Source organism: Falco cherrug, chromosome 5, assembly GCF_023634085.1.
Source record: "Falco cherrug isolate bFalChe1 chromosome 5, bFalChe1.pri, whole genome shotgun sequence".
Taxonomy (NCBI): domain Eukaryota; kingdom Metazoa; phylum Chordata; class Aves; order Falconiformes; family Falconidae; genus Falco; species Falco cherrug.
In genome coordinates, this window is record NC_073701.1 from 15,765,762 (window position 1) to 15,781,762 (window position 16,001).

A 16,001-nucleotide genomic window follows, 5' to 3' on the forward strand; every position below is an offset into this window, starting at 1 on the left:
TTGAAAGCCATACACCGGTGTTAGATTTGAAAGCAACACACTGAAAAAGGGGGTTGTGCACATCCTGTGCTAGCGTTAACACTCTTGTACCTAACGCCTTCTCTGCTTTCCTGTGACACATTCTGTACCTTTGCAGCCTTCAGCTGCATTGTTTAGCTGCAGTGTTCCCAATGTGGATGACCAAATTAAAAAGTACTGCTGTAAATGTACCTGGAACTTAGAAAGGAAAGGGACATAATTGCCCTCTCTTTCATCTCAGGACTGAAATGCCTTTTCAATCAAAGAGATTTCCACTGCTTGCTAAAGACTATTCAGATGAGAAGAATACGTTTGGGATATTTGGGCTAGTTAGCGCTCACTTCCCTTTTTTCTGCATTAACAGAATAGCCTTCTTTGTAAGATCACCCAATTTTTTAGACCTTTATACAAGTTTAGGTCAGTCTTGGAACCCTGTGCTTTTGTTGGCCTGTCACCAGTTGGATCACATTTATAGTCTATTTTTTCCCTTAACTACTTGCATAGCCCCTTTTCTCTTTTGTGGCACAAGCCAGAATTCCTAGAAGCGGCTTTTACTGCCTGCAGGATCTTGAAGGCCGCCTTCTCCACGGACGTTTCCCTCTCCGACTGGCTGAATGCCACACCATGATTCATAATTTATTCAGTGGATCCATTACTGATTCTCTGTGTATGTTTTTTGTCTAGACTGAGGAAGGGCAAAAAGTCATTCCACCTAAATCTGCTTGGGAGCTGTCAAGAGAGACACGTCTTCTCACAGATACAAGAAGTAGTGACTGCTGGCTTTAACACAATTGCACGAGAGTTTAAAGATATTTACTTTTCAAAAGATAATACAGTATCAAAAGAAGATTTCTGGGATATATGTAACTGACATTTTCAGTGGCTGACTGAAGAAAAGAAAGCTGTATTATTTTGTCTTAATATAAGTGTATGACTGGGTATATTGGCTATGGCTAGAGACATGTGTTTGCATACTGCTGTGTATAGACAAGTGGTTTAAAAATTTGGATGAACTGAAAATGTTTTAAGACTATCATTCCATGAACATTTGTTCCTACATTTGTGGGAGATTTTTTTTTCCTTATCTCTGAGTATGGTTATGAACTATAATAATCGCAGGCTTTCTAAAGCAAAGTCAGAGATGCTATTGCTAATAGCGAAGGTGTGAATTTAAAGCACAGTAGTTCTCTTTCGCTAGCTCTTTATCTGTATATTTGCTATTTTAAAAGTTTCTTTTATCAATTTTAAATTAATCCAATTCCAGTTGGGGGGGGGGGGGGGGAGCGGGGGGGAGAGCCTTCTCAGCATGGAATAAAAAGTATTTCCATGGGGACCTAATGCAAATTCCTTTTTCTCAGTAGCTATTTTGTCCTGCCCTCCTTGGACAAAGAAAGGGGCAAGCATTTGACATTTCCCGACCACCTCTCAGCTACTTTTCTGCGTTAAAGATTCCATCAGATTAGCATTAGCAGAGTTTATGTAACCTTGAATTTAGCTTGAGTGACTGAAGTCACGGCATGAATCTGGCAGTACAAACCATCTGATTAGCCCAGTGGTAACCTCAGGGGTACCTGAGAGGTCAGTCTTTTGTAAGATTCTGCTTCTGCTGAACTTAAAATGAGAAGAGCCATTTTTTTATCTTTTCTAATGCTGGTTCAATGTGATTTTTCTTAGTCCAAAGACTAGGCGAATACTAAAACAGAGGGAACCTTGACTGAAAGATTTCAGATTTTACTTAATAGCACTCTAACCTTCATGCTCAGGATCACATCAATGCCATAAGACAAGACACAAAGCCTCCAAACTTGTACGTGTGTCTGCACTACAGAAAAGAGTTTCAGTGTTGTCCTCATTGCAGATATACCCTCTGAGTTCTTGGCCCAGCATTTTTGATAATAAATTGCAGACAGGAGCAGGGCCTGCTTGTAATTACAGCAAAGAGATGTCACAGCCTGCCATGTTATCAGGCGCTGCTACACATGTGTAAGGTTGCAGATGAAACTACTGAAAACAAATATTTTCCACTTTCCCCTTGGAAACATCAGAAAAAACCAAAATGGCCTGTGTGCTCTATTCCTGAAAGCCACGATTCTGGTGAGGTACCAAGTGCAAGTGCTGGATCTGAAGCTGGAGCTTCGATATCAGGTGAAAGAAAAAGTGAAAATGTGGTGATAGCCTTCCCTCATCCCTGTGAACCACTGAGCAGAAGCGCTGAGGTGAGCTCGTGGCTGAGCCCTGGCCGAGGCAGGAGAACGCACAACTTCCTGAACTAAGAAAATTCTCCTGTTTTTTTCATTTTTGGAAGCAGCAAGGCAGGCAGCTGAAAAGTCCTCCAAACTAGATCCCGTCTACTTTACACTCAAGAAGCAGCAAAGGGACAGAGGAGCTATTTTATTCTTAAAAGAACCTCAGACAAGTGAAGAAAATAATCTTGATAGAAACTGTCATCAGTAATAGCAACGAGAAGCAGGCCTGAGGAGCCTCATTTATATAAGCAGCAGCCTCTATGTGAGTGAGACTCCAGCCCTGTATTTCCAGAGATATTCTGATTTTGACAGGCCTCTCAAAGATATGCCTACGTGTATCTATATGAAGATGCCCCAGGAGAGCCTTCCAATCTGGGTACAGGGTTTGCCACTGCTAATCTAAACCCCTGCTGTTCTGGCTGTTGTCGCTGCTCAGAGTTGTTACAGAAGTGTTACTAATAGTCATAGTCTGGACAACTTCACAGAAAACATCTTCTTTTATCCTCTTCTGGAGATGGCCACTTACTGTTTGCTATTAGCAAGGCTCAGCTGGAGTCTGTGTCAAGTAGTGGATGGAGAATTTCTTCTTGAAGTTTGGCTGCTTGGTCTTCAGAATTTCTGGTGCTGTGACCTTTTCATAAAAGGCTAAGGATGGTAAACATGCTGCAAGCAAGGTGTTGATTAATATCTTGCCAACTGACATCCTCCTTTTTATCACAGCCACTTTTCTCTTCTCTGCTTGAACTCCCTTGACTTGCTTGAACTCTCTACAGTCCCTCAAATGACTAACTTTGTTGGGTGTTGAAATAGTTTCTAACTATAGCTAACCCAGCTCATCAGGGTATTGTTCTATTTAATTGAAGTTTGTAATACACTTTGAGATCCTCGTATGAAGTGTGAAGTATAATCACAAGCGCAAAATAGAATTGTTTATAATTCATAATGTGGTAGCAGCCAGGCCAATGGGGGAAAGTTGAAAGCAAATTCAAAATGTATCCTTTGCCCTTTGAAGTTTGACTGCAACTTGGCACATGCATCAAAGAGGTGACTAGTTTCCTTTAGGGTTTAAGTCTCTGCTGAAAAAGATCAAATCAAAAGCAATCTGAGGTTCCCAATTAGATTTATATTAAAAATCAATAATGAAGACCCTAAAAAGGCATACTGATGACTCTTGAAACACTCACAAAATGAGTGCAGCTCATTTAAGGGCAGACTGGTAATCCTTGCTTTGATTAGTAGCTTATATCATAAGTAGTCCCACTAATTCAGTGCAGCTACTTACTGAATAAAATGCTGTTCAGCAGAAAATCAGCCCAGCCTCAGATTTACGATTCCATACATAGCCCAGAGGGTGGGATACCTGCCCTGTGTCAGGCCAAGCAGCCACATGGACCTCCACAGGCAGCAGAAGCAAATGTATCAGCAGCTGCCCCCAGGTGTTCTGTAGGTTGGCTGTACTGTAGAGGTATGGTTCTTGGCCATACATCGTAACTATATGTGATTCTAAAGGCTGTAAAGATTTCCTGCTGTGTTCTTTCGTGCTGATTCATTTTTGCCCTCAGGGTGAAATAATTTGTTGATGCAAATACAATAACTGAGGAACCTTAATGGCCTCCTGAGATGGTGGTATAACTTAGGTGCACCTGATAGCATGAGAAATTCGCCTCAGTGGTACTTAGCCAGGATACAGGTGCGCCATGTATTTGATTTACATCTCATGTTAAAGCGTTATTCTTCTATACTGCAGCTCAATCACTGTGTCTAATCACAGGGTTTAGTAGTTTAAACAGCACACAAAGGGCCCAATTCAATTAAAAAATGTCCTGCAGAAATACTTTTTTCATTGTTTTCCCAGCCTTGTGCAGGCTTCTGCAGAGAAGCTGTGATATTTTTTTTAATAAGATGGGCCCTAGGACTCCTTCTATTCCAAGGCATCCTCTCCCTTTCTTTTTTATATGTTTTGTCATATCCTTACTACATAAGAGGATTCTCTTGTTGTAAAAGTAGCATTTATGGAAGTAATCTTTTGCTTCTGCATTAGTTTGAAAATCTTTGGAACACAGTGGATGTCAGCACTGGTGGAGGGCTGAAGTGTCAGGATTTTTTGAAGTTCAGCTCGGAGCTTGTAACAATGCCATCAAGCACTCCCAGTGCAACTTAGTTCTGCAACTTCTACCAAGCCAGCTACCCGTGCCATGCAGGACCCACACATGTCTTCTCAGCCTGGACATCCCCAGACATTGTCTTCTCTAGCAGGGCGAAAAGCAGGTAAGTATGGTTTTTTTATGAATTTTCTGGATTTTCATTTCTGTGCATAGGCTGAAAATAATACCTGTGGAACTCAGTGGCAGTATTCCTATTGATTGCCCATGAAATCAGGCACAACCACCTGTCAATAAGCAAATGAGCTAATTTACAAAACTGTGTTACGATGACAAAAGTTGGCCCAGATACAAACTCCACTAAAGTCAAAGGTTATATGTCAATTTACACCAATTGCACTCCCTGCCGTTACCATACACACATCCATCAGAGCTGTATGGCAAATAAAATTTCTGTGTTTAAGCACAATCAGGTTTCTGAGGACAAAGAAAACAGTGCAAATTAGAAAGGCCCAACAGCTGCAAAACAGCATAAAAAATATAATGGCTTATGGTGATCTGACATGGCCATGGTCATCCGACAAAGCTAGGCAGGACTGGCAGTTGCAGTTCCCCAGTAGGTATTTGCTGGCTTGTCCTGAAATATTCTAGTGGATGCCAAATTAGAGCTGTTAATGCCTGATAGTCTAACTGATAGACTTGCCATAAAAGCCAGTGATGTGAGAAAGGTAAGATGAATGGATTAAGAATGCAGTAGTTTTGCTTCATTTTTGCATCCATACCTACACTTCACGTTGTTAATGCACTTTGGTCCTTTCCACTGCTCTGCTGGCCTCTTACTGTAATGTTAGAGTTCACAGAAAGGTAGGAAAATCATTACAGGAGGAAAAATTAAATATCTTCCTTGTGGAGCTGCACCTACCTATTCCACATTCTTTAGCTACAACCAAACCTACAACAGAAACATAAAATATTTAGAATTATTCAGTGCCTGGAACATGCTTGGATTTTCTGACTACTTCTACATGGAGATGTTTAGCTACTGAAGAAGAAATAACAGATTGAGCAAATTAAAGTTGCAAACAACTTGTCAGGGCTGGTAAATCTAAATTTTGTCCCATTGCTAGCTCAATTATTGCATTAACTATAGGTTCTTTCTTGAAAAGCCCAGACAATTAGCTACATGCATCCTTCATGCTTTGGTCCAATTCCCCCCAAAAAAGCAATGGAAAATTCCTTGTTACTCTACATGAATGCTAGATTGGGTAGTATAAGACAATAGGGAGGGAAATTAAGTCTCCCTAAAATCATGGCTGTTTGAAAGACCCCAGCCAGCCTGAACACGGGTCAGGATGAATGTTCCTGCAGCGTTCATTACATGGAAACGTGTGTGAGGCCTCAGCAGGTCTGCACCAGTGAGACTCTCAAGGGAGCACTGGGAAGTCTCGGTAAATATGAGGTTGTACATTGGATCTAGAAGCATAAGTACCACTTGTGCATGTATTGTACAGTGGTAGACTAAGACTTTACTTGCAACTCGGAGTACTGCTGAGGCAGCAATCAAAGACACTGAGCACCAGGATCTTCTCACGTAACTCCTGTGGCTCTGCACAGGACCACTGTGGAACTGAGTCCTCACAGTAACAAATCAAAGCAATATTATTCTGTAATTCAGTGACTTTGCACTGGTTTGTGTTTGATCTAAGATGGTACTACATAGGTTTTTTTTGAACACTATCTGTTGTTAGTAAGAAACAGTTTGGAGAAACTATAAATGACTTACAGATTAAGCCAAATTAAGAAAAAATTGTCAAGGTTCAATAAATGAATAATGTTTTGACACTAAGAGTGTTCTCACATTTTTACCTACAGTTTTGCAGAACAAATTCAAATCAGATTGAGAAGTGACTCAAATGGTACATTAATCCCAAGTCTGGAAGACCAAAACCTGGATTTGTCATCTGGTGGTTTGTCTATACAACCAGTAAAACTCCAGAGGAAAAAAAAACCAATGTTATCTCATGCTTTTAGACATCAGCATCCAGTTGTCTTCAGACAACTTGTTCTGTACCTGTCCTTAACTGTGGAACAATAGAAAATAAGGTAAGAACATCCAACATTCCTGGAGAGGCATGCTGAAAGTGTACAAAGAAAAGGATGTCAGCAAGCTAGGAGAAATCCCAGTGTCAGACTCCCTAGGTTTGTTACCATCTGAAAAGTGCTTTATTCATTCTCAACTGTTTTCTTTCTGGTGTCCCAGCCATAGGAATATCTGGCCTCTAGTAAGTGACAACTACTACATGATTGCTCCAGGTACCACCCTGCTATTGCAGACCAGAATAGTCTTGGGTGCAATAATTTTACATTCCTATTCAGAATCAGCTGCTCCTTGAAAAGGGAGCGCGTGGCTTTGCTTGCGGGTACTTGTGGCACGTGTACAAGTTTCTCATCACCTTCCCAATTCACTACCCTTTCTGTGCCTGGGGATATTTCACTAGATAGATGCACCAGTCTTTTCCCTGTGAGCTTGTGTGTGCTTCTGGTGCACTGGTTTCAATGGCTGAACACCTAGTGATTTGAAGTGACCCTGGATTTTTACTGTTAGAAGAGCTGGGCTACACATCCCTTCTGTTGTGTTCTCTTCTAGAGAGTGGATTTTATGTGCCTTTGTTAGGACATTTGCATGTGTGATAAGACAGGGAGCACCTCTATAGCCAAATGTAAAGTCCTGGCTATAAGAACATGTTAGCTTATCAGATCATTTATCTTCATTAATTACAAGGAGTACTTCTTTAAAATCAAAATGACATGTTACCTGTTTCCTGAAACCCTGTAAAACGTGAACTATCATGCCATAATTATAAGCATATACATATATTTGCATATAGAAAGATCTGCATAACACACTTAGGCAGCAGTCACTGCAGCTGGTGACCTGGCAGCACATCCCTGGTAAAACTTGTGAACACAGGTTGGCTCTTTTTAAGAATGACAAAACAAATATTATTTCTTTGCATTTCAGATATAGCAGAGAAGTTCAATTTGGATTTAAGTGAAGGGGAAATTAACCAAATAACAACAAAATATGATTTCAAAAATACCTGAAGATTTGTATACTATGACTTTCTTCAGAGTTGTACCTTGTTGTTAAAACCACAGGAAAGATCACTTGTACAGCGGGTGTTTACAGAGAAACCACAGAAGGTGGTAGGTACAAAGCTTATAAAAATCAAAATTACAATTATTTTTATATTTTTTCCAGCTTCTGCTGTATTGACAGGATATTTCATGGCCTGTTTCTATAGTCACTTTAAGCAGGGACTCCCTTTTCTCTTATTTAATCCCATGATACTAATTGCCTAGTATTCATTTGGTATATCCTCCAGCTGGAGGATTTAACTCCTTGGGGTCATGCTCTGTGTATCCAGGTTATATGGCAAAATGGCCAAATCTGCTAAAATTTAGATAGTAATTCCAAAGAGAAAGCACAGGAGCGATGTTTTAAGAGCAGTTGTTGAACTAGATATAAGTCAAACTCAAAATAAAAAGTGCATGGAATATGGGATGGCCCCGACTTCTCAGCAAGCTGTGCCTCTGCCCCACACCCAGCACGGTAAGAAAAGCCCAGAGGGAGCTCTCATTTGCACTGCTGTTAACGGTCACTAAAAACATCTAGTAGCCAGGACTGGTCAGCACGGATTGTGCCCTTGCAGCTCTCCCTGCTGCACGTACCAGCTCCCCAGGCTGTGATGAAGAGTCAAAAGAGTCCCAGCAAAACAGCTACACACAAGCTGTTTCCCTCTGCCCACAGTACCGCTCTAGGGCAGAAAAGATCAGAAGAGACACAGAAATCTGGCTGTCGTGGCCCAGAAATGAAGGCGTCGATAATAGCATCCCAATCAAGTTATGTAGTAGGAACAGTGCCAAATTCCAAATCTGCTCATTCAGCGAGCCTGCTACATTTTTAGGCTGTTTCTGACTGTGCCTAATTAGTTTAGATATGGTTAGTAGCAGCATTTTATAGAGAAATTACATTACCGAACTGTTTTCAGATGTGGAACGAACAGATTGCCACCAAGGTATGAAGAGAGTATCATTAGGAATTATCAAGTATTCACTACCAGTAGGGAGAGTAAGGTAAAACCATTAAGCTTTGCATCAAAGAACTTCATTATCTTACATAACGTTTCCTTTATACACAAACTTGATGCTATAAAATTCCATCCCAGTATTCTGGAGAGCGTAAAGCAGTAATTTTTAAGTCCCTATGTAGTTGTCTCAAATAACTTTTATTTATTCTATTCAGAAAAAAATTAATGAGTCTCAGTCCATGTTCTGAGCACCTTTATATAAGGCAATATTCAAAGTGAAATTTCCTCATAGATTGCTCAGTCCATTCCACCTAATAAGTGTACAGGAACACATCAAAGGAATCATAAAATACCCAAATAAACTGCTTTGCTTTTGGTGGCAGGCACAATTCCACAAAAGCCTGACAGAATCAACGTCCTAGGGCTTCCTGGAAGCATCCAGGCTCTGAGCCATGGAAGCCACCCCAGCTGGAGTCACTGTGAAGTGCCCTTTCCCACCCCTCAGCCCACAAGGGTACTCAGGACTTCGGGTTGGAAACTGCATTATTCACGTACCCACTCACTCCTTAGCAACATATACATTGGAGGGATACCCCAAGAGTACAGGAAGATGGTGCAGCTGCCCCCCAGGCCTCTTACAACAGGTGTAGGTGCAGCACAGCCTCTGCGTCCACGTAGCAGGTGTATAAAGTCAAGGGTGCAAATCCTGCACAAGGAGATGCTTGTGGACAGTGACACGTGCAGCTGGCACCCAACTACAATAATAAATACCAGGAGAGTGTAGGGGAAAGCTGAGAGGGAGATGTATTTTTTTAAAAACAAAACAAGGTAGTAGAACAGATCCAGAGCCTGCAGGTGAATTGGATCTTGCTGACTTTGGGAAAAGTCCCTTACTGATCACTCCAGTGCTAAAGCTTTGTACAAGTGGAATTAATTTTGCCTTCATGAATAGCTCTGCAGTTCACGTGTTCAGGGTGCACTGATGTATCAAGTTTAGCCAGGCTAAAAGAACAGGCTACAATATGTCCCAAGGAAAATCAGCCCTGTGGTCCAGTTGTGGAACCAAAGAAAGGCTCAAAAACGGGTTACAAGGTATTTTCTGTGTTGGGAAAGGAGTACAGTAGGGGTTTGGTTTTTCTTAAATACCGTACTGCTCCCACAGTTGGCTTATGCATTCAGTCACTTTTAAGCAAAAATTTCACTCTGAAAAATGAACACTGCAGGGAATTAAAAATGACTGAAAAAGGAAGTTGAAACAAGGCAAGCATACATAATACATGTGAAAACACTGAGAACTGAGCAGAAGTAACACTGACTTCAGAATCAGTTTCAAATAATAAAAAGTCAGAGCTTTGACAGTGATTAAGTAAATATACCATCTGCACCTCCCAAGAATATCAAAATGTTATAGGTTAAAATAATCTTGTGTAAACAGTCTCTTGCAATCGTTTGTGAACAAGTGTTCGGTAGCCAGTTGCAGATCAAGGCACTATTACAGTCCACCATCTTTTCATTCTGCATGACAGTTCTGCCCAGTTGTGTTCATGATGCTGCTAGTAATCACAAGCCTTTCTCATCCAGCTTTGTTAGCCGAGTCCTGGACTATAAACCATGTCATTCTTTAGTGCAGTGCTGAGAATTCAGCCCCAGATTCTGCACTGAAGGAGACCAACGAAGCAAACTCTTAAATCCTATGATGGATGCCATAGCGGACTGTTAAATATTGCAGATTTCAGGCAAGTTGTATTCAATAAATAGTCAGGAAATTAGAATTGTCTAATCTAAGCTTTCTGACTGAAAAAATTCTAAAAAACGGTACTGAACTAGACTGTATAAATTTTTCCTGTTTCCTCTCTGTGACTTGAGCTCTGGCTGTTACTTACGGTAATTTTTCCACATGTGATTACACTTCCTTGAGATGTGACCTCTTGATGGGGTCCTGAATAGATAAACCAGAAAAAACTTAGTCCCTATACAAAGTTTAAATGCATACCTTTCACAAACACGCGGGAAGGGAATAGAAGCATACCTTCTGGTAGGTCTTCACGCAGGCATTGCTGGAGGTGCAGGAATCTGCGACCCTCCAGCTGGTGTGGTCCCTTCTAAACGTGGAACGGGCCCAGGTAACCCCCATTTGGGAACCTCTGTTTCTGGTTTCTCTCTTTGCTTTTCTGTGTGCAGCATAATTCTGTACTAGAAAAGGGATTTGTATCCTCTGCCAAATATTTAGGTATCTTGTATCCCCTCAAACAGGAAATACACACCTGGATATTCTGGATATCAGTGATTCTTCCTCTAGAACCATGGGGAGTTTGATTTTTGCTTAGCTTTACTGGTTTCAAAATCTTGGACACCATTTTAACTGGGAATAATAATCACTGTCTGTTCTAGAGTAATTCTCAATATTGATTAGTCAATTGCAAGAAAAAAACCCACTGAGTGGGGCCCTGAACCCATTTATTGCTGTGTGCATTAGGACACCCCTTGGTATTGCTGCTACTTCAAAAGACTGATCAGCCAGCCGGTGGGATGCTCAATGGCCGTAAGCAAACACTTGTCTGCAATAAGCAGCGATAAGGTGTGCTTCTGGCCCTCCCCTTCCCCTGGAGGTGCAGCAAGTCAGCTTGTTGCCTGCTAGATATAAACCTGTTCAATTATACCAGTCACAGAAATGCTTTTTTAAATCTTTGCTTATTTAGGACTGGTGGGAATGTGACGTGTTCTGGCACTGCCACATAGCTGAAACCCGAGGCCCCCGCCTGCTCCTCTACGAAGGCTGAGGAGCAAGATGTATCAACGCGGCCGTATCATCTTCGTGCCTGAGGCTGCCTATCACGGCAGCTTTCTGACTGCTTGGGCACTGCCTCAGCAGACCAGGCTCAGGGGAGGAGGAGTGTAGATCAGGCTCCTTTGCATTTGATTTTAATTTGTCTTGTTCCTCTAGGACATGCGATGATTACCATTTATAGTTAAAGCAAGGCAACAACTTTCAAATCAAGCTTCCTAACGTGCGAGAATCTAAGCAAAAAACCCCCAACAAACCCACAACCAAAAAACTAACTCTTTGTGGATCTAGAAGCAATCCTTGATTCTGAAATCCTACTACAAAGGTGTTAATCTACTGTTTGACAAGATATCAAGTGATTTGTGGAGGTACAGTTCCCTTTATCTCCTAGGTAACTTAATTTACTGAAACGAGGAAATTAGCTCTCTGCTAACTCCAGTAACACTGCTATTTATGGCTGTACTATCTGCAAGGGGTCATTAGCGATTTCTGATTGAGCTGTTCAGAGGGAAAGGGGCAGACTAACATGAGTTTGCCAGAAAACTAATGACAACTGGCATAGCACACAAGGACACACCGTGCTGCTGGGCACTTTCAGGGTTTAAATTCCCAAGTGCATCTAAAACCAGAAGTAATCCTCAGTAATTAATGCATTATTTTCTTTCACGTCAGGGCATTGAGAACTTTTAAAATTGAAGTGCTGAAAAATGCACCAGGTGAGATATTTGAAAGATGAGGGTATATAACCTGGCTTTTAGCATCAGGTGAACCAGATGCATCCTGTTCAAGTTGGGTTCTTGCTGAAGCATAATGAAGGCATGCTTACAGGCTGAGTATTTGTCCCATGGAAATGAAAAGCACCGAGTGCATCACAGACATTATTATATACATAAGAGTTTGCATAGTTTGAGTGACTGGATTATTTCTTCTGTTCCTCCAGATGCAAAGGCTGCAGGACACCCAAGAAGGATAGAAAGGAAGATATTCCACCTCTTCGTCTCATCTCCAGATAGCAGTGAAAGCCTTTTAAACATGTACTTTTTGTAAATTAGCTTCTATGCACATGGGTGCTGCTCATTTCCCAAAGCTCCCTCAGGCAAGTGCTGGCTGGGCTAGTGGACAAAACCCCTGCATGTGCAGGTTTTCAGATATGCATCCCAGGGAGTCAGTATTGGCATAGGAAGAGTAAGAGATAATAAAGGAAGTTTTGACTTTTTTTTCTAATATTCTGAGAAGCCAGAGACAGAGTGGAGCTGAATCAATCATTTTGTAAAGAAATTTTAGCAAGATAAACTAATGTTTTTACTTCTTGCTCACCCAAAGCACTGAAATAGATTTTAAAGTTGTCTCTGTCTCTTGTAGGTTCTTCAAGAGTACAGCATCAACGAAACTGAAGAAGAGTTATCCAACATTTTGGAACACTATGATAAAACTTTGTCTTCAAAAATATCCTGTAATGATTTTCTGCAGGCATCCGCACAGTGGGATTTGTTCAAAAGCAGGAAACTGTAGATGAAGACAGTGACTTATTTATAATTTCAAATTTCAAACTAATAAATTAATTGAGTATGGCTTTTTTATATCTATTCATTAGAAAATTCAAAATACTTTAGAATTCTGACAGTGGTCCTGTGTTGTGGATTAAATCTACATAGTGAGGGAATTAATTTTGCATAATCCATTTATCAAAAAAGAAAAAGACAATAATTAACATTGTCAAGATAATGCTTCCTAAGACGACTCCAAAAGCTATTTTAAGGAAATTCTTTTTTTAATTTTACGCACTTTATTAATGACATACTCTTAACTTCAGTAAAAGGTTTACAAGACACACTATTGAATTTACTTCTAATACGTTAGCCTTCATTATTCAAAAAAATCTTCCTATTTCTTGGTGCATCATTTTCCTCCACTTGCAGCGCCATATGTGTATTGTCAGAGGCATGTTAACACAGACCAGCCATTGAAATCTGAGCAGATGCCAACTGTGTGTGAACACCACACCTTTCTTTGTTAAAGCCGTTCTTCTACATCCTTCAGCACAGTTTAGGAAAGAAGCTACTTTACCAATAAGCATTGGCTTCTTAACTGCAGAGAAATATTTCCAGTGTTAGCCATGAGGTCTATTTTTAAAAATATAAATATATATATTTAAAAAAAACAGTAAGTTGCTATTAAAACCTCTGTTTAAATTTCCCAGCTCTAGAAAAATTCTGTTTGGATATCTTCTGAGGTACTTCGACCTCAGCAAGGAAATGAAAAGATAATTGTTTGACTGTTGAACTCTTGTGATAATTAAAGGATAATGTGATCAACAGAGCCTGCTTCCTGGGATTATATCAACAATTAAACACTTATCTGCTCTGAAGAACTGTTAGATAAATATTTCACACTCTGGTTCCTGGACTAGTTTTCATCAGTACACCAAAAAGCCCTGTCCTCATCACCTAATGTGATATCTTTCTTTCTCTCAAGCAACATATAAAGTCAAGAAAAATTAATAATAATAATAGGCAAGTTATGGGTGTACAAATTAATAAAATAAGAGAGCAAGTTATGAGGGTACAAACACACATGCACACACATGTATATAATGGAAGTCTGTAGAATGGGAAAGGGTAGAGGAACATAATCTTGTTTTTCTTATCTATTGAATGTGTGAGCCATTGCAACAAATCTGAAAGATAGCCAGTGCAGAACACTTTAATGCATATTTTTTTCTGAGAAAATGTTTCTTTGCATTTGGAGCTTTCCAGGAGATATTTTGAAGATTTTGAGTAAAAAGCATTGGAGAGATTTCAGGTTGGATTCTGTATTGTTTCTGTTTTAGCTTTTAAGGTTTGTGTAAGTTGTACTCTACTATAAGGTAAATACATTTGGAATTGGGTATATTTGAAATAGTAGCAGGAAAAAATGCTTGCTAGACTTTTTTCCAAAAACTGACGGCTATCTGCATGACCCTGAAATTGCTGCTTAGATATTTGATTAACAGAGGAGACAAACTGCCATTACTGAAGGATGTTCTCCCATACAAAATCAATACAAAAATTCCTAGTCCAATAATATGAAAGCGGGTTTAAGAACATGTGTACACGTATCAGCAAGTGACTAAAAAAGGGTGGTCCTTATGCAGTTGCCTGAAGACAGGCGTGAGCTATTCCCTGCCAGCCACCCTGGCAGGTCCGGTGCTGGCACCGGCCAGCCCCACAGCAGTGTCTCCAGTGCTGGAAGGCATCTCAAGCTGCAATAGATAACTGTGCTTCAGCAGCTGAGCTGAGCCCGAGTGGGGTTCAGTTTAGCCCCACTTAAGATCCAATTAGCCTATTTTTGTTTAATTTCACCCTTGTTACTGGTATGAAGGCTCAAACCGTTCTATTCCTTAATAGTAACATCTTTCCTCCTTCCCAGTGAGGTGCAACGTGCCTGATTTAATTTCTGTTACTATTTCATACAGTTTATGTACTGAATTATTCATTCATATTAATTAAAGAATTAATTGCTATTTGCAATATCTGAGATTACAACACAAATATTACATTAATTATTTTTTAAATAGTGGATTTCACTGTACTGATCTGAGGAGGAAAAAAAATAAACTACTTCAGTGATTATTCAGGTGGTTGTTTTTCAAAATCTCCTATATCTCCGGTTTGATAATAGAGTCCAATTTTATATCAAATATAGTAAGATTTCCATCCCTGCACTGGTTTCTGGCATAGAGCACAGCTATCGTGGATGCAGGGATCAGGGATGCAGGTGTTGTGTCCCTTGCTTGGCCATTTTCAAGATGCCCACCATCTTCAGGAGAGGTGATGTGGCAAGGGGAGAGATGTGTCTAGATTTCCTGACACATTCTGCCAGAGGATTTTTCATTATTTCGACTGGCAGGAGTATCACATCCAAGAACTCCGAAGGGATTAAAGAACAATCTTTTCGCTGTGCAAACAAATCAAATCATGCTGGGTTCTTTTAGTGAGTTCTTAAAGGCAGGGATGGCACTCACCAACCATTTATCCAACCTCAAAAATAAAAAAAAAAAAACAAAAACAGCCAACCCTAAACTGAATTTCAACTGTCAACGCTTTGAAATAACCAAGGTAATTTTTCATACTAAAATTGCAAACTGCTGGATGGATAGACTTTGTAATAGAATAGGGCTTTGGTTTTTTGCAGCCGTTCCCCTTAACCAGGGTCTGCCACTCAGCCAGGAGGGGCTGGCAGAGACCCCCCATGTTTCCACTCTAAGGTGGATAATGCCAGCAGGATTGAGCATTATCCCAGGGCAATGGTCTCCTGTGGCTGTACGTAAACGCTGCAGCAAAGCTGAGGCAGTTATGAGAATAAGAACGTCAACGCAAAGCTCGAAATTTCATTTCCAAGTGGAGGCCAGCGATCCCGTGTCTGTTCCGGCAGGATCACGGCTCGCCCTGGCAGCCCGGGGGTGGCAGGGCAGGTGCTGGGGTCCCCCCACCTCGGCAAGTGGCGAAGAGCCCAGCACCTTGGGGGGATTTTGGCAGCAAGGGTCCCCGCTAGTGCTCCCTGCAAGGCAGCATCTGCCGCCCCCAAAACACCACAGCAGGTGACAGCCCCCTCACTGCCCCTTCTGGCCGCCAAGCCGCAGGGAGCCATCACTGGCTGTTGCCTCCAGACGTGCTTCTTCTGGGCTCAGGAGAGAAAAGCCCCCAAGCATGGTGTCTCACCCGCTCCCCGAGGGCCCCGCAGCGGCATCGGGAAGGGAGGCCTGGCCCGCCATGCAGAG

The 16,001-nt window shown here is 41.1% G+C and overlaps 1 long non-coding RNA gene across 3 annotated transcripts in view; it reads left to right on the plus strand.

Annotated features, from left to right (window-relative positions):
• Positions 1 to 13,368, plus strand: part of LOC114014270 (uncharacterized) — a 118,253-nt gene extending 104,885 nt beyond the window's left edge. For 2 of the 3 annotated variants that reach the window (XR_008732644.1, XR_008732645.1), the window contains 3 exons: positions 4,306 to 4,532; positions 6,239 to 6,469; positions 12,605 to 13,368. This is a non-coding gene — a long non-coding RNA (uncharacterized LOC114014270). Of the gene's footprint in view, positions 1 to 702; positions 1,212 to 4,305; positions 4,533 to 6,238; positions 6,470 to 12,604 lie in introns of those variants that run through there. The other variant, XR_008732646.1, reaches the window with a different exon arrangement.
• Positions 13,369 to 16,001: the final 2,633 nt, after the last annotated feature.